The 22,040-nt window shown below is 45.0% G+C and overlaps 1 protein-coding gene across 2 annotated transcripts in view; it reads left to right on the top strand.

Annotated features, from left to right (window-relative positions):
• Positions 1–22,040, top strand: part of TXN2 (thioredoxin 2) — a 244,687-nt gene that overhangs the window by 33,765 nt on the left and 188,882 nt on the right. The window contains exon 1 of one of the 2 annotated variants that reach the window (XM_077278015.1): positions 20,896–20,918. The exons of the other annotated variant lie outside the window; for it this stretch is intronic. The gene's annotated coding sequence lies outside the window, so the exon portion shown is untranslated. Of the gene's footprint in view, positions 1–20,895; positions 20,919–22,040 lie in introns of those variants that run through there. 2 annotated transcript variants of the gene reach the window in all.

Below are 22,040 nucleotides of genomic sequence, written 5' to 3'. Positions count from 1 at the left end.
GGCAGATGAACGGCGCATGTGGCACTGATGGTACCGGTTTGATGTGGCGGATGAGGGCGCCGCAGCGGAGAGAGCCGCCCAGGACCTCCCACACGAACACACAAAAGTGTGGGTGGGGAGAGACTCCGGAGCGCCACCCAGCGCCGCCGATTGGCACCATCGTCCGCGACACGCCCCGGAATACAGTGCACATGCGCACCAGCCAAAATATGGGGAAAGGTAAAAAATGAAACAAAAAGCAAACAGTGAAGGTGGGCCTGTGAAAAGGACCTGATCACTAAAAAAATATATATAAATAAATGTGATAAATACCCTACTACTGAGGTTAAAGTGAATATGCTACCAAGTATTGCATGGATGTGAGTAGGTAAACAAATGTATACCACGATAATGTGAAGATGAATTCTATGGCTAAAGAAAAAGTGCACAATATGGCTAAGGGCAACATTTACGCCTGAGTACGATACGTAGAATAAAGTGCAATAGTGCATAGAAGTGATATAATAGTGAATCTAACACAAAACACTAAAAGACAACATTTATAAAAACAACATCGTGAAACTTCGGCCACAAAGATAAGACATATATAAATATGTTAAAATACTGACATAACACTATACATAGAACAAATTACAACCCAACAATATAAATAGATATGAGCCATTAGATGCGATGTAAAATGGGATACACATAGACAGTCAATCCTAGAATGAGGGAATGCTTATTGCACATACTCCATTTCTATAGGAACAAGGTTTTGCTGTATCGAATAGAATTTATCAGGGAGAAATGGGCCGCACATCCAGATGTAGAGAGACGTACAGCCGAAACTCCGTCAAAGAATTTTCAAGAATGAGGTCAAAGGTCACAACAATGGTCAGTCAGAGTGATCATGCTAAGAGACATAAAGAAGAACATTATTAATATAAAGCAATAAAACCATATATACAACAAGGATAAAACCAAGTTAAAACAAAACAGAAAAAAGAAAAAAACACAGAAAAGAAAGATGCTGTAAGAACAAGACCTAGGGCACGGGGTCAGAACATCAGATAAAGGGAGCAAAAGAAAACGAGTCATTAAGGCCTTCTGGATGCATAGTACGGAGAGTCCAAATCCATCTGGCCTCTTTTTGGGCCATTCACTGCTATAAAAGATCTCCATATTTTTGCGAGATCCCTTGTGGTCAGAAAGTGGTTCCATAATGAAGAGACAAGATCCAATTTCCCTATGCCAGAGGAACAAGAAGTGCTACAGATCCTGGAGGAACTTAGTCGTGAACATGACCTCCTATCAGTGGGTATAGTACCACCATCTATTATATTAAAATCTAAAAAGTTCCCCCCATTGTCAATCTGTCCCAATGTTGAGATCTTTGTTCAGTTGGTCACTAAAGAGTTTGGGGAAATGTCTAATCGTATTTTGAATGACAACATGACTAGGCTAGAATGTCTGAGTTTGAAACGTCTGAAGGGACTAGATGATGTCCTATTTAAACCTGCGGACAAAGGAGGAAATATTGTAGTTTGGCCCCGTAAGATGTATGCAACTGAAGCCTATCGCCAGTTAAGGGATCCATTGTGCTATAAAAAACTCACCTTCAATCCTACATCCTCTTATAGTGAACAACTGGGCAGGATCCTCAACTCATTATTGGATAAAGGGATCATCACTCAAGACATCTGCACTCTCCTCTGGACTAAAGATCCACCTGCTGCAACCCTATATTTGTTACCAAAAATCCACAAGGACCGGATAAATCCTCCAGGTAGGCCCATTGTGTCCGGGGTTGGCAGCCTGACTGAAAATGTGGGGAAATACTTGGACTCTTTTTTTGAAACCATTGGTGGAGACCATCCCATCCTTCTTGCATGACACCTCGGATTTTCAACAGAGAGTGGACTCCATACACAGCAATGAGGATATGCTCCTCGTGACATGTGATGTGGAGTCCCTCTACACGAGTATCCGGCACCATGATGGTCTCAAATCCGTCAAACACTATCTTATGATGACCAGCTTTTCGCAGGATGAAATTGAATTTCTCCTACAGTTACTGGAATTTTTGTTATCTCACAACTTTTTTACTTTCAACGGCTCCTTCTTCCTACAGCTCCAGGGAGCAGCCTTGGGAATGGCCTGTGCGCCTCCCTATGCTAACCTGTTCCTGCGGCTGTGGGAGAGGGAGCTGTTTGCAACAGATCGTTGTCTGTCGATGGACCGGGTCATTTTATGGACCCGGTACATCGACGACATATTTTTGATTTGGCGGGGCACTTCGGAAGAACTGGATGACTTTTTTAGAGTGTTAAATGTTAATGACCTTAATTTGAAATTGACATACAAGCATCACGAGAATTAAATAGATTTTCTTGATGTCCTTGTTAAGAAAGATGCCTCAGGTCTTCTACAGACAGACATCTTTCGGAAGGAAACAGCTGTCAATGCTATCCTACATGCGAGTTCGTCCCACCCTACACATACTATCAGGTCTATTCCCACCAGTCAGTTTCTCTGCATTAGACGCCTCTGTTCATCTGATTCGGATTTGGAGACTCCAGCTACTGAAATGAAGACAAGATTCTTGGATCGTGGGTACAGTAAGGCTACTTTCACACTAGCGTTGGGCTTGGCCCGTCGCAGTGCATCGGGCCGAGGTTACCGACGCTAGCGTTCTCTGCGCCGCACAACGGGGGCAGCGGATGCATTTTTCCAGCGCATCCGCTGCCCCATTGTGAGGTGCGGGGAGGTGGGGACGGAGTTCCGGCCACGCATGCGCGGTCGGAAAAAGCGGACCGTCGGCAGCAAAAAACGTTACATGTAACGTTTTTTGCTCCCGGCGGACCGCCACAACACGGCGCAACAGTCTCACGACAGTTGCGACGTGTGTCAATGCGTCGCAAATGCGTCGCAAATGCGTCGCTAATGTTAGTCAATGGGAAAAAAACGCATCCTGCAAGCACTTTTGCAGGATGCGTTTTTTTGCCAAAACGATGCATTGCGACGTATTGAAAAAAACGCTAGTGTGAAAGTAGCCTTAGCGGTCTGTCAAATATGCGTACAACAGAGCCAGAAACACCAATCGCCATGAGTCAATGTACTCACAAAAAATAAAACCGGCAATGGGTTTATCAAGGATGGTAACAAAATACCATTCACAGTGGCATAAGATGCAAGAAATTCTACAAAAACATTGGCCAATTCTTCTTGCAGACAAAACGTTAAAACAATATTTACCCTCTAAACCTGTTGTAACTGCCCGCCGAAGCAGCAACCTCCGTGACCATCTGGTACGGAGCTACTATGTACCTACCAATCAACCACAGGCTTTTCAAACCACAGGTAGTAAGAAGATGAACGTATGGGGCTGTAGCCCCTGCGGAAGATGTGTGGCATGCCCTAACATAGACAAGTCAAATAATTTCCTTTCATCTAGTGGTAAGAGCTTCACCATTACTCACACGATTAATTGTTCCACACAAGCGGTGGTATACCACGCAACTTGTCCCTGTTGCTTAATATATATAGGACTTATGACACGTCCTCTAAAAGTTAGGGTTCGTGAACATGTCCGAGAGATCCTGGCAGCGGCCAAAGAAACTGATATTGATCAGTTAAAAACAATACCCAGACATTTTAAAAAATACCATTCATGCGATCCATCTGGCCTTCGTGTCAAAGGCATTGATTGCATTAGAAGTAACCTTAGAGGTGGAAATGTTAGCCGTCTCTTGGCCCAAAAAGAGGCCAGATGGATTTGGACTCTCCGTACTATGCATCCAGAAGGCCTTAATGAGTCGTTTTCTTTTGCTCCCTTTATCTGATGTTCTGACCCCGTGCCCTAGGTCTTGTTCTTTCGGCATCTTTCTTTTCTGTGTTTTTTTCTTTTTTGTGTATTGTTTTAACTTGGTTTTATCCTTGTTGTATATATGGTTTTATTGCTTTATATTAATAATGTTCTTCTTTATGTCTCTTAGCATGATCACTCTAACTGACCATTGTTGTGACCTTTGACCTCATTCTTGAAAATTCTTTGACGGAGTTTCGGCTGTACGTCTCTCTACATCTGGATGTGCGTCCCGTTTCCCTGATAAATTCTATTCGATACAGCAAAACCTTGTTCCTATAGAAATGGAGTATGTGCAATAAGGATTCCCTCATTCTAGGATTGACTGTCTATGTGTATCCCATTTTACATCGCATCTAATGGCTCATATCTATTTATATTGTTGGGTTGTAATTTGTTCTATATATAGTGTTATTTCAGTTTTTTAACATTTATATATGTCTTATCTTTGTGGCCGAAGTTTCACGATGTTGTTTTTATAAATATTGTCTTTTTGTGTTAGTTTCACTATTATATCACTTCTATGCACTATTGCACTTTATTCTATGTATCGTACTCAGGCGTAAATGTTGCCCTTAGGCTACTTTCACACTAGCGTTTTTCTGTAGACGTCGAAATGCGTTGTTTTGTGTAAAAAACGGATGCATCAAAAATAGTGAAAAACGTATGCAACGCATACAGCATTTCGACGGATCCGTCGCAAATCCGCTAAACGATTCCGTCGAAATACTGTATGCGTTGCATCCGTTGCATCCGTTTTTACCATCCGTTGCATCCGTTTTTACGACGGATCCGTTTTTAAAATGGGAGGCTCCCAAATTTGATTGGCTACTGGAAAATATGGAAAACTATATAGTGACTGGTTTTACAGCCCATCTTTGAGGGTTTTAGTAGTGGCAGAGATGGAAGGAGTACTTGGTAGGATTGCGAGTGTGGTAACTGATGTCATATTTGAGAAGAATCGCCTAGATATTATAGTGCGGGAGAAGGAGGCGGCAGCAGAAAGACGGAGGATGCTTCTGCAGCAACGTCGACGGAGACGACTATGGATACATCCGATAAATGAACTGCGGATGACCCGGGGTGTCCAGTCCACTCTCTACCTGGAGTTGCGGCACAACCCAGACAAATTTTTCAATTACGTACGGATGAGGATGGAACATTTTGATTATTTGCTGGAAAAACTTGAGGATGTCATCCAAAGGCAGGACACACGGATGAGGCTTGCCATCACACCGGCGGAGCGGCTGATGGTTACACTGCAGTAAGCCTCTTTTTTTATGTCATTGCTCATATTTAATGTCATGTAACATGCTGCAGAAAATACTGCGCTGAAACATTGCGTCGCATTTTCTGCAGCATGTTATTTTTTTATTGTTTGTAGCCATTCCACTGCCTTTTTTATTATGTCATTGCTCATATTTAATGTCATGTAACATGCTGCAGAAAATACTGCGCTGAAACATTGCGTCGCATTTTCTGCAGCATGTTATTTTTTTATTGTTTGTGGCCATTCCACTGCCTTTTTTTATGTCATTGCTCATATTTAATGTCATGTAACAGAACCAAAATTTCCACAGTGCCATTTATTGAAACTGTACCATGAAACAAAAAAATTAAAATGTTGTTGGTCTGTGAAATTTTTTCTAACATATTTATTTTTTTTCAACAGCTTCCTTGCTACGGGTGAATCTCTGACTTCACTCCATTATCAATTCCGGCTTGGCATTTCCACTATTTCCGGAATAGTGAAACAGACCTGTCGAGCTATCTGGGATACTTTACAGCAGGAGTATATCCCCCAACCAACAATGAACATCTGGCTGACAAGTGCAGAACAGTTTGAGCAAATTTGCCATTTCCCAAATTGTGTTGGTGCCGTCGACGGGAAACACATCAGGATTGCTAAACCGGCAGGAACAGGCTCTGAGTACTACAACTACAAGAAATACTTCTCCATTGTACTCATGGCTATAGCAGACGCCAACTGCAAATTCCTTGCTGTGGACATAGGAGCCTATGGCCGGTCCAACGACTTTCAAGTTTTTAAAAACTCTCCAATGGGCCGTTGCTTGTATGGAGAGACCTGCGATTTCCCGCCAGCCAGACCACTCCCGGGAACAAGTGGACCACCCATGCAATATGTATGTGTAGGTGATGAGGCTTTTCAGCTATCGCCGCACCTACTTAAACCATATGGTAGCCGTGACTTAAACCGTACAAAACGGGTATTTAATTACCGCCTTACTCGAGCCAGAAGAGTAGTCGAGTGTGCTTTCGGCATATTGAAGGCAAAGTGGAGAGTTCTGCTGACTGCAATAAAACTGCAAACCCAAACTGTAGACGAGGTTGTTAAGGCCTGTGTGGTGCTCCATAACTTTATACTGTCCAAGGAGCCTGTTTCCATCAATGAAGAAGAATTGGAGACAACCTTGTGGGATTACCGCAGCTGCTGTGTTCGCTCCACAGGTTCTGTTACCAGGATGAGGGACCAGTTTGCGGATTATTTTGTGTCACCTGTTGGGCGGGTTCCATGGCAAGACACCATTGTGTGACATGTTTTTATGTTTCATGTATTTATGTTTATGTAAAAATTGTGCTTACACCACCCCCCAAAAAAAGTGTTTCCAAAAGTGTGGTTTTCTTGGGAATAAACCCAATTTGTTATACCTTTCAAACGTGTGGTGTTTATTTTTATTGTACCTTTTTAAAGTTACCATATTACCTCAATGAACGCACAGACACAAAGAGTAGATTTTAAATCAAACTGGATTTTATTTATTTATTTATTTATTTTTTAATTATTTTTTTTTGTTGGTAAAAAACAGTAACTTTTTTGTTATTTTCAACTTTTTTTCTTAAACTTTTCAAAAATAAAAAGTAACATTTATTACAAACACTTTGAAAATTTATAAGTGTGGGGTGGAGATACGAGCGGAGGAGGGGCTGGAAGGTTGGACCACGTCGATAGGTGGGGAAAGCCTACTTGTTTGGGGTGCAGTGGAAGGGGGGGTAAAAGCAGGAGGCTGACCAGAGGGGGGTGGTGTTGGGGTAGGTGGAATACTTAATGGGGAGGGAAAGCTGGGCAAGGAAGAAAACAGTGGGGAAGACATTTGGTTTGTGGTCCGGGATGGGAATTGGGACTGGGATGGGTATTGGGACTGGGATGGGTATTGGGATTGCCTTGGGTATTGGGAATGGGTTTGGTAATGGGGGGCCTGGTGTGGAAATGGGGCCTGGTGTTGAAATGGGGCCTGGTGTGGGGCATAATGTGTAGATGGGGCCTGGGGTGGGGCATGGTGTGAAAATGGGGCCTGGGGTGGGGCATAATGTGTAGATGGGGCCTGGGGTGGGGCATGGTGTGAAAATGGGGCCTGGGGTGGAAATGAAGTGGCTGTGTGGGGGTAGTTTGGGGTTCGGAGAGGACCTTGAGTAGAGCATCATGGCAGCTATTCATTACCCGCATCTGTTGCTCAAAAGAAAGCTTTTCCATGCTCCTGAGCATGGATTGAAAAAAAAAGGTTGGCTGGAGATTGACTTACATCTGAATGCAGCCTATCCAAGCGACTGCTGGTTTCATGGCTTGTTTCACTGATGCGTGATTGCACCATGTTGAAACCAGCAGTCACTTGCTCTCCCAAAATTTTGAAAGAGCTTTGGAAGGCTGCATTCAAATGTAAGAATTCAGGAGCATAGCTCCTTTCCTGACCCCTCTGTCGCTGCCGCCACGAACCTAATGGTGGTCTAGAGGTGGCAGGATCAGAGGGGTGGGGTAAAGGGAACGCTAACTGTTGAGCATCAGATTCGAGTAAGGAAGGCTGCAATGATGCTCCAGTACTTGGGGCGGATGAAGTGGAGGGGACAGAGGGGCCAGATGAGGGGACAGAGGTGTGGGGCCTAACGACGTGGCCCTTGGTGGCGGACTCCTGAGAGATCGCTCCAGAGGCCGCAGAGGTAGATGCAGGCGCCCGATGGCTGGAGAAGGTGCTGTGAAAGAAAAAAAAAAAAATTAATATATTGAAAGGAAAAAGCCCGGACTGAAAAAAAAACAAAGTTAGACAGGTTAAAATGGTTATTAGTGGGCTGTAGAATACTTACACTCTACTCAGCATGGTTTGCCTGAGGAAGGAGAGGGCAGGGCCGTGTTTATACCGAGTCCTCCTTCCTGCTGAGCCACTCGGGGCCTCCATCTCCTGGTTAAACTCCCTCTTGAAGCGATCCCTCAGTGACCGCCACCGCTTCCTAACCTTTCCACCTGTGAAGACAAGAATGAAAAGGAAAAAAAAAAATTGTTAAATTCAATACATTACATTCAGCTCAAAACATCACTGAAAAGTGAATACTTACATTCTCTGCTCTGCTGCTGTGGATGAAGGTCCTCCCACCTTGGCAACACATTCTGGCATACTTCCTCCCAGAGCCGACGGGTGACATTGGTGTCAGCATGCCTGCGGTCAGCCATGTTCCACAGCGGCTCCCACTCGCGAACTTCCTCAACGAGGCGGTCCACATCTATCGTGTCATCCAGTTTTTCGGCGGGAGCACGCTGTGAAAGGAAAGAAGAATAAAAACAAAAAAATTAGTACACTGAAACACTAAAGTACCAATACAATCTCAAAAAAATAACAACTCACTGATGGCTGACCGCGGCGACGATTACGCCGACTCTGGGAGCAGCTGGGAGAACCTTCACGGTGTTGTGGATGTGCAGCAGCAGGAGACTGAAAAAAAGGAAAATAATTATCTTTAATGTAGGCATATGTTTTGTGTGTTTAGTTACATATGAAAATCTGTTTTGTGTTTGGTGCAGTGTGATGTGTGAAGTAACTGTTTGGCCACTACTTACACTTGGTTCCTCCACAACTTGCATCTCTCCACCCGTCTCGTCCCCTTCTGATAGCGCCTCATCTGATTCAGCTTCCTGTTTAAACATAATTAATGCATGTAGTGATTAAAAAAAATGTACATTTTAAAAATAAAAAATACATTTACAATTTTTTGGTAAACTTACCGATACACGCTGTTGCTGTGGAGGAGGGCTCTCAGAAGAGGACATTGTGGCTGTGGGATGGCCGGTGGCTGTGGTCCTGGTGGGATGGCCGGTGGATGTGGTCCTGGTGGCTCTGTAAGTTAAAACTTGCAATCTGCTATTCACATTGAATTGGCAGATTTAGGCCGGCGTCACACTTGGCGTAAGACAATACGGAACGTATTATACGTCCGTACTACGGCCGTAATACGGAGAAATGTTCCCAAAATATTGATCCGTAGGCAGGGTGTGTCAGCGTATTTTGCGCATGGCATCCTCCGTATGTAATCCGTATGGCATCCGTACTGCGAGATTTTCTCGCAGGCTTGCAAAACCGACATCTAGTGGATTTATGTGCTCAAATGTTCGGGAAAACATATATACAGTATATATATATATAATGTAATTGAGACACATATATATATATATTCTGTATTTATATTTACTTCAGCACGATATCTGTGAAAAGCCGGTAATTCAATTGCCGGCTTTTAATTTCTCCTTCCCAAACCCGACATGATATGAGACATGGTTTACAAACAGTAAACCATCTCATATCCCCTTTTTTTTTGCATATTCCACACTACTAATGTTAGTAGTGTGTATGCAAAATTTGGGTGCTGTAGCTGCTAAAATAAAGGGTTAAATGGCGGAAAAAATTGGCGTGGGCTCCCGCGCAATTTTCTCCTCCAGAGTGGTAAAGCCAGTGACTGAGGGCAGATATTAATAGCCTAGAGAGGGTCCATGGTTATTGGCCCCCCCTGGCTACAAACATCTGCCCCCAGCCACCCCAGAAAAGACACATCTGGAAGATGCACCTATTCTGGCACTTGGCCACTCTCTTCCCACTCCCTGTAGCGGTGGGATATGGGGTAATGAAGGGTTAATGCCACCTTGCTATTGTAAGGTGACATTAACCCCTTCCCGACCTGTGACACAGCGTATGCGTCATGAAAGTCGGTGCCAATCCGACCTGTGACGCATATGCTGTGTCACAGAATGATCGCGTCCCTGCAGATCGGGTGAAGGGGTTAACTCCCATTTTACCCGATCTGCAGAGACAGGCGGAGTGGTACTTCAGCCCAGGGGGGGTGGCTTCACCCCCCCGTGGCTACGATCGCTCTGATTGGCTGTTGAAAGTGAAACTGCCAATCAGAGCGATTTGTAATATTTCACCTATGAAAATGGTGAAATATTACAATCCAGCCATGGCCGATGCTGCAATAGCATCTGCCATGGCTGGAGACCCCGATCTGCCCCCACCCCACCGATCACCTCCCCAGTCGTCCTTTTTGCCCCGATCTCCGTTCCGCTGCCCTCCTCCCTCCTGTCGGCTCCCCCGGTCCTCCTGTCCGCTCCCCAGGTCCTCCGATTCCCCCCCCCCCCGTGTTCCAATCCCACCCCCCCATACTTACCTAGCTCCGATGTCCCTCCCGGTGTCCGGCCGTCTTCTTCATGGGCGCCGCCATCTTGGAAAATGGCGGGCGCAGTGCGCCCGCCGAATCTGCCAGCCGGCAGATTCGTTCCTGCACATTTTGGTCGCTGTGATAAGTTCTATCACAGCAATCAAAATAAAAAAAATAGTAAATAAATCCCCCCCTTTATCACCCCCATAATAAAATATAGAAAATATAATTATTTTTGTTTTTCCATTAGGGTTAGGGTTAGGGGTAGGGTTAGGGGTACGGTTAGGGGTAGGGTTGCACTTAGGGTTGCACTTAGGGCTAGGGTTGCACTTAGGGTTGCACTTAGGGCTAGGGTTGCACTTAGGGTTGCACTTAGGGCTAGGGTTGCACTTAGGGTTGCACTTAGGGTTGCACTTAGGGTTAGGGTTGCACTTAGGGTTAGGCTTGCACTTAGGGTTGCACTTAGGGCTAGGGTTGCACTTAGGGCTAGGGTTGCACTTATGGTTGCACTTATGGTTGCACTTAGGGCTAGGGTTGCACTTAGGGTTGCACTTAGGGTTGCACTTAGGGCTAGGGTTGCACTTAGGGTTGCACTTAGGGTTAGGGTTGCACTTAAGGTTGCACTTAGGGCTAGGGTTGCACTTAGGGCTAGGGTTGCACTTAGGGTTGCACTTAGGGTTGCACTTAGGGTTAGGGTTGCACTTAGGGCTAGGGTTGCACTGAGGGCTAGGGTTGCACTTAGGGCTAGGGTTGCACTTAGGGCTAGGGTTGCACTTAGGGCTAGGGATGCACTTAGGGCTAGGGATGCACTTAGGGCTAGGGTTGCACTTAGGGCTAGGGTTGCACTTAGGGCTAGGGTTAGAATTAGGGTTAGAATTAGGGTTAGAATTAGGGTTAGGGTTGGAATTAGGGTTAGAATTAGGCTATGTGCACACGGTGCGGATTTGGCTGCGGATCCGCAGCGGATTGGTCGCTGCGGATTCGTATCAGTTTTCCATCACGTTTACAGTACCACGTAAACCTATGGAAAACCAAAACCGCTGTGCCCATGGTGCGGAAAATACAGCGCGGAAACGCTGCGTTGTATTTTCCGCAGCATGTCAATTCTTTGTGCAATTCCACAGCGTTTTACACCTGCTCCATAATAGGAATCCGCAACTGAATTCCACACAAAAAACACTGGAAATCCGCGGTAAATCCGCAGGTAAAGCGCAGTGCGTTTTACCTGCAGATTTTTCAAAAACTGCGGAAAAATCCACACAAATCCGCAAAGTGAGCACATAGCCTTAGGGTTAGGGTTGGAATTAGGGGTAAGACTAGGGTTAGGGGTGTGTTGGGGTTAGGGTTGTGGTTAGGGTTGGGATTAGAGTTAGGGGTGTGTTGGGGTTAGTGTTGGAGTTAGAATTGAGGGGTTTCCACTTTTTAGGCACATCAGGGGGTCTCCAAACGCGACACGGCGCCACCATTGATTCCAGCCAATCTTGCGTTGAAAAAGTAAAATGGTGCTCTCTCCCTTCCGAGCCCCGACGTGTGCCCTAACAGTGGTTTACCCCCACATATGGGGTACCAGCGTACTCAGGAGAAACTGATCAACAACTTTTGGGGTCCAATTTCTCCTGTAACCCTTGGGAAAATAAAAAATTGCGGGCTAAAAAATTATTTTTGAGGAAAGAAAAATGATTTTTTATTTTCACGGCTCTGCGTTATAAACTTCTGTGAAGCACTTGGGGGTTCAAAGTGCTCACCACACATCTAGATAAGTTCCCTTGGGGGTTTAGTTTCCAAAATGGGGTCACTTGTGGGGGGTTTCTACTGTTTAGGCACATCAGGGGCTCTGCAAACGCAACGTGACGCCCGCAGAGCATTCCATCAAAGTCTGCATTTCAAAACATCACTACTTCACTTCCAAGCCCCGGCATGTGCCCAAACAGTGGTTTACCCCCACATATGGGGTATCAGCATACTCAGGAGAAACTGGACAACAACTCTTGGGGTCAAATTTCTCCTGTTACCCTTGGGAAAATAAAAAAATCAGGGCTAAAAAATTTTTTTTGGAGGAAAGAAAACGTATTTATTATTTTCACGGCTCTGCGTTATAAACTTCTGTGAAGCACTTAGGGGTTCAAAGTGTTCACCACACATCTAGATAAGTTCCTTTGGGGGTCTAGTTTCCAAAATGGGGTCACTTGTGGGGGGTTTCTACTGTTTAGGCACATCAGGGGCTCTGCAAAAGCAACGTGATGCCCGCAGAGCATTCCATCAAAGTCTGCATTTCAAAACGTCACTACTTCCCTTCCAAACCCCGACGTGTGCCCAAACAGTGGTTTACCCCCACATATGGGGTATCAGCGTACTCAGGAGAAACTGGACAACAACTATTGGGGTCAAATTTCCCCTGTTACCCTTTGGAAAATAAAAAATTCAGGGCTAAAAAAAATTTTTTCAGAAAAGAAAAATTATTTTTTATTTTCATGGCTCTGCATTATAAACTTCTGTGAAGCATTTGGGGGTTCAAAGTGCTCACCACACATCTAGATTAGTTCCTTGGGAGGTCTAGTTTCCAAAATGGGGTCACTTATGGGGAAGCTCCAATGTTTAGGCACACAGGGGCTCTCCAAACGCGACATGGTGTCCGCTAATGATTGGAGCTAATTTTCCATTCAAAAAGCCAAATGGCGTGCCTTCCCTTCCAAGCCCTGCCGTGCACCCAAACAGTGGTTTACCCCCACATATGGGGTATCATCGTACTCAGGACAAACTGGACAACAACATTTGGGGTCCAATTTCTCCTGTTACCCTTGGGAAAATAAAAAATTCTGGGCTAAAAATCATTTTTGAGGAAAGAAAAATTATTTTTTATTTTCACGGCTCTGCGTTATAAACTTCTGTGAAGCACTTGTTGGTTTAAAGTGCTCACTATGCATCTAGATAAGTTCCTTGGGGGGTCTAGTTTCCAAAATGGGGTCACTTGTGGGGGAGCTCCAATGTTTAGGCACACAGGGGCTCTCCAAACGCGACATGGTGTCCGCTAACGATTGGAGCTCATTTTCCTTCCCTTCCGAGCCTTGCCATGCGCCCAAACAGTGGTTTACCCCCACATATGAGGTATCGGCGTACTCAGGAGAAATTGCCCAACAAATTTTAGGATCCATTTTAAACAGTCGCCCATGTGAAAATTAAAAAATTGAGGCTAAAAGAATTTTTTTGTGAAAAAAAAGTACTTTTTCATTTTTACGGATCAATTTGTGAAGCACCTGAGGGTTTAAAGTGCTCACTATGCATCTAGATAAGTTCCTTGGGGGGTCTCCTTTCCAAAATGGGGTCACTTGTGGGGAAGCTCCAATGTTTAGGCACACAGGGGCTCTCCAAACGTGACATGGTGTCCGCTAACGATGGAGATAATTTTTCATTCAAAAAGTCAAATGGCGCTCCTTCCCTTCCGAGCCTTACCATGTGCCCAAACAGTGGTTTAACCCCACATGTGAGGTATCAGTGTACTCAGGAGAAATTGCCCAACAAATTTTAGGATCCATTTTATCCTGTTGCCCATGTGAAAATTAAAAAATTGAGGCTAAAATAATTTTTTTGTGAAAAAAAAAGTACTTTTTCATTTTTACGGATCAATTTGTGAAGCACCTGGGGGTTTAAAGTGCTCACTATTAGTGTTGAGCATTCCGATACTGCAAGTATCGGGTATCGGCCGATACTTGCTGTATCGGAATTTCCGATACCGAGATCCGATACTTTTGTGGTATCGGGTATCGGGTATCGCAACAACATTAATGTAATAATGTGTAAAAAAGAGAATTAAAATAAAAAATATCGCTATACTCACCTGTCCGACGCAGCCGGGACCTCAGCGAGGGAACCGGCAGCGTTGTTTGTTTAAATTTCGCGCTTTTACTTGGTTACGTGAAGTCCCGGCTTGTGATTGGTCAGGGCGGCCATGTTGCCGGGACGCGGACCAATCACAGCAAGCCGTGACGAAATTACGTCACGGCTTGCTGTGATTGGTCCGCGTCCCGGCAACATGGCCGCCATTAACCAATCACAAGCCGTGACGTCACGGGAGGCTGGACATGCGCGTATTTTGAAAAGCGCGCGTGTCCAGCCTCCAGTGACGTCCCGGCAACATGGCCGCCATTAACCAATCACAAGCCGTGATGTCACGGGAGGCTGGACATGCGCGTATTTTGAAAAGCGCGCGTGTCCAGCCTCCAGTGACGTCCCGGCAACATGGCCGCCATTAACCAATCACAAGCCGTGACGTCACGGGAGGCTGGACATGCGCGTATTTTGAAAAGCGCGCGTGTCCAGCCTCCAGTGACGTCCCGGCAACATGGCCGCCATTAACCAATCACAAGCCGTGACGTCACGGGAGGCTGGACATGCGCGTATTTTGAAAAGCGCGCGTGTCCAGCCTCCAGTGACGTCCCGGCAACATGGCCGCCATTAACCAATCACAAGCCGGGACGTCACGGGAGGCTGGACATGCGCGTATTTTGAAAAGCGCGCGTGTCCAGCCTCCCGTGACGTCACGGCTTGTGATTGGTTAATGGCGGCCATGTTGCCGGGACGCGGACCAATCACAGCAAGCCGTGACGTAATTTCGTCACGGCTTGCTGTGATTGGTCCGCGTCCCGGCAACATGGCGCCGTGACCAATCATAAGCCGGGACGTCACTGGAGGCTGGACACGCGCGCTTTTCAAAATACGCGCATGTCCAGCCTCCCGTGACGTCACGGCTTGTGATTGGTTAATGGCGGCCATGTTGCCGGGACGCGGACCAATCACAGCAAGCCGTGACGTAATTTCGTCACGGCTTGCTGTGATTGGTCCGCGTCCCGGCAACCCTGACCAATCACAAGCCGGGACCTCACGTAACCAAGTAAAAGCGCGAATTTTAAACAAACAACGCTGCCGGTTCCCTCGCTGAGGTCCCGGCTGCGTCGGACAGGTGAGTATAGCAATATTTTTTATTTTAATTCTTTTTTTTACACATTAATATGGTTCCCAGGGCCTGAAGGAGAGTTTCCTCTCCTTCAGACCCTGGGAACCATCAGGAATACCGTCCGATACCTGAGTCCCATTGACTTGTATTGGTATCGGGTATCGGTATCGGATTGGATCCGATACTTTGCCGGTATCGGCCGATACTTTCCGATACCGATACTTTCAAGTATCGGACGGTATCGCTCAACACTACTCACTATGCATCTAGATAAGTTCCTTAGGGCGTCTAGTTTCCAAATGGGGTCACTTGTGGGGGAGCTCCAATGTTTAGGCACACGGGGGCTCTCCAAACGCGACATGGTGTCCGCTAAAGATTGGAGCCAATTTTTCATTCAAAAAGTCAAATGGCGCTCCTTCCCTTCCGAGCCCTGCTGTGCGCCCAAACAGTGGTTTACCCCCACATATGAGGTATCAGCGTACTCAGAACAAATTGGACAACAACGTTCGTGGTCCAGTTTCTCCTTTTACCCTTGGGAAAATAAAAAAATTGTTGCTAAAAGATCATTTTTGTGACTAAAAAGTTAAATGTTAATTTTTTCCTTCCATGTTGCTTCTGCTGCTGTGAAACACCTGAAGGGTTAATAAACTTCTTGAATGTGGTTTTGAGCACCTTGAGGGGTGCAGTTTTTAGAATGGTGTCACTTTTGGGTATTTTCAGCCATATAGAACCCTCAAATTGACTTCAAATGTGAGTTGGTCCCTAAAAAAAATGGTTTTGTAAATTTTGTTGTAAAAATGAGAGATCACTGGTCAAATTTTAACCCTTATAACTTCCTAGCAAAAAAAAAATGTTGTTTCCAAAATTGTGCTGATGTAAAGTAGACATGTGGGAAATGTTATTTATTAACTATTTTGTGTCACATAACTCTCTGGTTTAACAGAATAAAAATTCAAAATGTGAAAACTGCAAAATTTTCAAAATTTTCGCCAAATTTCCATTTTTTTCACAAATAAACGCAGAAATTATCGACCTAAATTTACCACTAACATGAAGCCCAATATGTCACGAAAAAACATTCTCAGAATCGCTAGGATCCGTTGAAGCGTTCCCGAGTTATTACATCATAAAGGGACACTGTTCAGAATTGCAAAAAATGGCAAGGTCATTAAGGCCAAAATAGGCTGGGTCATGAAGGGGTTAAGCCAGATTAATAATGGAGAGGCGTCAATGATGACACCTATCCATTATTAATCCAATAGTATGAAATGGTTAATAAACACACACACACATGATTTAAAAGTATTTTAATGAAATAAACACAGCGGTTGTTTTAATATTTTATTGCTCTCTCAATCCATTTGCAGACCCTCGCTTGGCAAAACAATAAATGCACAAGATACATACCCTCTGTTGAACCGTCACGTCCCACGAGGTAATCCATCTGAAGGGGTTAAAATAATTTACAAGCAGGAGCCCTGCAAATGCAGCTGTGCTCGTGCTTGTAATTCCCCGGCGAATGAAGGAAATGTAGGTCATTGACCTACATTTCCTTCAGTCGCGGTGATGCGCCCCCTGGTGGATGTCCTCATATGACCTGGAGCGTGGGAAAAAGTTCCCAGGCTGCAGTTCATGAGAACATCCAGCAGGGGCGCATCACCGCGACTGAATGTAAGTATAGATCACTCTGCTTTCCTTTCAGCAGCCGGGGATTACAGGCACGAGCGAGTGGTTTATCGCAGCTCATGCCTGTAATATTAGTTAACCCCTTCAGATGGATTACCTCGTGGGACGTGATAGGACATCAGAAGGTATGTATATTGTGTGTTTATTATTTTGCCAAGCGAGGGTGTTCCTGATGGATTGAGAGAACAATAAAATACTAAAACAACCTGTTTGTTTCTTTCATTAAAATACTTTTAAATCATGTGTGTGTGTGTTTTTTAACCCTTTCAGACAAATGGATTAATAATGGATAGGTGTCATAATTGACGCCTCTCCATTATTAATCTGGCTTAATGTCACCTTACAATAGCAAGGTGGCATTAACCCTTCATTACCCCATATCCCACCGCTACAGGGAGTGGGAAGAGTGGCCAAGTGCCAGAATAGGCGCATCTTCCAGATGTGCCTTTTCTGGGGTGGCTGGGGGCAGATGTTTGTAGCCAGGGGGGGCCAATAACCATGGACCCTCTCCTGGCTATTAATATCTGCCCTCAGTCACTGGCTTTACCACTCTGGCGGAGAAAATTGCGCGGGAGCCCACGCCATTTTTTTTCCGCCATTTAACCCTTTATTTTAGCAGCTACAGCGCTGAAATTTTGCACATACACACTACTAACAGTAGTGTGGAATATGCAAAAAAAAAAAAGGGGATATGAGATGGTTTACTGTATGTAAACCATGTCTCATATCCTGTCGGGTTTAGGCAGGAGAAATGAAAAGCCGGCAATTGAATTACCGACTTTTCACTAACACCGCTGCGTATTTCTCGCAAGTCACACTGCTGGTCCGTGTGGAATCCGTATTTTTCTCGCCCCATAGACTTTCATTGGTGATTTTTTTGCGCAATACGCTGACAAACGCAGCATGCTGCGATTTTGTATGGCCGTAGAACGCCGTGTATTACGGATCCGTAATATACGGCTGATAGGACTAGACCCATTGAGAATCATTGTGCCGTATGTTATGCGAGTTTTACGGACGTAGTTTCTGCGCTCTTACGTCCGTAAAACTCGCATGTGTGACGGCGGCCTTAGGGTTTTCAAAACTTACATTTGGAAATTGCCTTGCTGTGTGCACGTCAGTGGTCCCTGCTAAAGGTGGCCTGTGGTTCCTGGTGGTCAGAGGTGGCTGTGGTGCCTGGTGGATGTGTAGGTATAAAGAATTTATAGTTAGAGGAAACCCCCAAACTAGGTTATGTTTAACAATATCCACCCTGCTAATGATGTGAGCAATGTTAATGCAGGGAAAAAAAAACCCAAAAAGAAATACACCCGAAGCACATAACCATTTCCACCCACCCAACAAAAAAAAAACAAAAAAATTTAAATGTAAACCCACCATGTTAAAAGATATTTACCACATATTTGATTTTCAAATATCCCTTGAAAAATTCCCCCTCCCCCCCCCAAAAAAAAAAAACTTTAAAAAATTACCTTGATTAAAAATAAACCCTCAACCAACTCTGTATTGCATGTGTAACCATTTGTACATACACCAGTTTTAAATTTACCTTTCTGAAAAAATACTACGGACATTTTTTTAAAAACATTTTATTAATTTCTTTTTTTCTTTTATCACAATTAGGAGCTAAAATGCTCTTTATTTTAAATACAAGTACATCAACTGGGAATGGTTTCAACAGTAATAAAAAAAAATCAACAATTTAAAATAGAAAAAAAAAAAAAAAACACAAGACACACGCTCACACATTGAAACTACATGCTGCACAGACCACTAGAGCTGGCAAAAATACATCCGATTTAAAAAAAAAAAAAAAACATTTTCAAGAGAAACAAAAAAAAAAAAAGCAAGACACACGCTCACACATTTAAACCACATGCTGCACAGACCACTATACTTGGTAAATACATCAGAAAAAGGAAATTAACCAAAAGGCATGGGCGAATGCACATGCAATCACCAAGACGCACACAAACATGCCTGAAAGCACACAGGCGCAGGCATAACACAAGCATAACACATGAACAGGCATAAGATTGGCGAAGGCATAAGGTGCAGGCAGGTGAAGGCATATACACAAAAGCACACAGGTGGACCCAAACACAAGACGCATACACACGCACACGTAAAAAAGGCTGGCAGTCCTCTGGATGTCTTCACAGTGGCAGGCCTCAGGGTGGATCTGGACTCTAGCAGGGCACTGGCTGTTGCAGGACGATGGCAGGCCTCAGGTTATATTCAGGTTTTAAGCTCTTGCTCTAGTCAGTACCACATACAGACACAAATGCACACGCACACAGACGCACACAAAAATGGCAATACTCACACTGGCTCTATGGTGGCTGGAGTCTTGTGGCAGGCTGGCTGGAGTCTTGTGGCAGGCTGGCTGGAGTCTTGTGGCAGGCTGGCTGGAGTCTTGTGGCAGGCTGGCTGGAATCTTGTGGCAGGCTGGCTGGAGTCTTGTGGCAGGCTGGCTGGCTGGAGTCTTGTGGCAGGCTGGCTGGCTGGAGTCTTGTGGCAGGCTGGCTGGCTGGAGTCCTGTGGCAGGCTGGCTGGAGTCTTGTTTGCAGGCTTCTTCTCTTCTCTGGGTCTTGCTGGCATATGTGGGGTTCAAGGCCCAGGCCAGGTTTATATAGATTTGGGGGGTGTCTGGCCAATTGGCTAGAAAATCCTGCTTCTGAGCATGCTCAGTGTAAAAAAAGTATTGCAGCGCTGCATTGTGTCGTACGACGTGTCCCGATGCATCCTGCGCCCATAGGCTTCCATTGTAGCCAACGACGCATGCCGCAGGATGCGCCGCGACACGATATTTAGGCGGAGACAAAAAACATTACAATTAACGTTTTTTCGCGACGACGTGTCGCCAATTTTCGACGCGCATACGTCGTACGACGTACACGACGTATGACAATCCATCGCAATGCGTCGCCAATACAAGTCTATGGGAAAAAAACGCATCCTGCGGGACATTTTGCAGGATGCGTTTTTTTCACAATTCGACGCTTTTCAACGTCTACAGAAAAACGCTAGTGTGAAAGTAGCCTTAGCCATATTGTGCACTTTTTCTTTAGCCATAGAATTCATCTTCACATTATAGTGGTATACATTTGTTTACCTACTCACATCCATGCAATACTTGGTAGCATATTCACTTTATCCTCAGTAGTAGGGTATTTATCACATTTATTTATATATATTTTTTTAGTGATCAGGTCCTTTTCACAGGCCCACCTTCACTGTTTGCTTTTTGTTTCATTTTTTACCTTTCCCCATATTTTGGCTGGTGCGCATGTGCACTGTATTCCGGGGCGTGTCGCGGACGATGGTGCCAATCGGCGGCCCTGGGTGGCGCTCCGGAGTCTCTCCCCACCCACACTTTTGTGTGTTCGTGTGGGAGGTCCTGGGCAGTTCTCTTCGCTGCGGCGCATTCGTCCGCCACATCAGACCGGTACCATCAGTGCCACATGCGCCGTTCATCTGCCATTGTACCCTTATCTCCATGAGATGTTTGACTTCTTGGCCATTTGGACTACATGTATTTGAGTCTTATGATGGTTTTTTTTGTTTTTTTTTGCCGGTCACATGACTATTTAGAACTACAATGACCGGCATCCTTTGCATGCACTTCCTGTTTCTTCATTTGCGGTCACATGATGTTTTGCCTTTACCATCATTTGTTGATTTAGATGTATATGCGCTGTCGACTTGTTATTTTATCCCTGCCTTGATGAGACTGGTAACCTTATAGTTATTTGGGCTATATCCATTAGAGTCAGATGACGTATATATCGGGCACATGACCATTTAGAACTACAATTACCAGCATCCTTTGCATGCACTTCCTTTTTCCTTGTATGCGGTCACATGTTGTTTTTTCTTTTGTATCACTGGTCGATTGGGGTTTATAAGGGACATCTGATTGATGTGATGCCACTCCCCCTGATGAAGGCACGCTGCTGAAATGCGCGTAGGGGAAGTGGCACCATTATCTGGGTATTGGTAAGGCATCTTTGTTATTATTATGTAGTATCCTTGATATTTATTGGCAGTATGTGGCGGTCTTGTCATCATATTAGTCTCTTTATACTGTGACCCTTTTTCTAATATATAGATGCAGCTATGGTGAAAAAAATTTTCTTTGTTAAATGTATTATTTCAGACTGTCTTTTTTGGATATATGGGTGTTTTTACCTAGTATAACATTGTTACCTTCTGCCATTTACTCGTTTTTGGATTTTTGCCCCCTACCCAATGTGGTGCCACTCAGATCTAGTCTGAATTTTTTCCAGACACTAGTGGCTATTTTTATCTTGGTGTATTGTCTTTTTTCTGTACAATAAAATTTATATTTTGTTCTTTATACGTCTTATTGTGTATATGTTCTCATGCTTATTGACGTAGAATGGCTAATTTTGTCCTATTTTTGAACGCCTTTATCTCCGTCTATTTTTTTTTATAGATTATTGATTTTTTTTTTTGTGCGTTTAGTGAGGTTTCTTTTTTTGTTATTATGATCTGACACTTTGCAGAGGACTGTGTCAGATCAGCGATCTGGCGTGCCCTGCTCCTGGCTTACCAGCGCCTGCTCTGAGCAGGCACTTGGTAAGCCACCTCCCTGCAGGACCCGGAAGTAGCCCCGCGGCCATTTTGGATCCGGGGCCTGCAGGGAGGAGACGCTCGGTACAAGGTGAGCACATCGCCTTGTACCGATCGTCTCAGGGAAGTACGCAGGGAGCCCCCTCCCTGCGCGATGCTTCCCTGTACCTCCGGAACACTGCGATCATGTTTGATCGCAGTGTGCCAGGGGTTAATGTGCCGGGAGCGGTCCGTGACCGCTCCTGGCACATAGTGCGGATGTCAGCTGCGATAGTCAGCTGACACCCCGCCGTGATCGTCCGCGCTCCCCCCGTGAGCGTGGCCGATCGCATATGACGTACTATCCCGTCACTGGGAAATAAGTCCCAGGTCACCTTGACGGGATAGTACGTCATATGGGATTAAGGGGTTAAAGACGCGCCACATGTGCGTATATGCAGGGACCCTGCACACATAGTGGAGATGGGATTTCATAAAATCCCCTCCGCTATGCTGTAACATCTGGCCGCTGCGGATTGGACTCTG

Source organism: Ranitomeya variabilis, chromosome 8 (assembly GCF_051348905.1).
Source record: "Ranitomeya variabilis isolate aRanVar5 chromosome 8, aRanVar5.hap1, whole genome shotgun sequence".
Taxonomy (NCBI): Eukaryota; Metazoa; Chordata; class Amphibia; order Anura; family Dendrobatidae; genus Ranitomeya; species Ranitomeya variabilis.
Note: the sequence above shows the minus strand (reverse complement) of the source record. Positions and strands in the feature narration are given on the sequence as shown.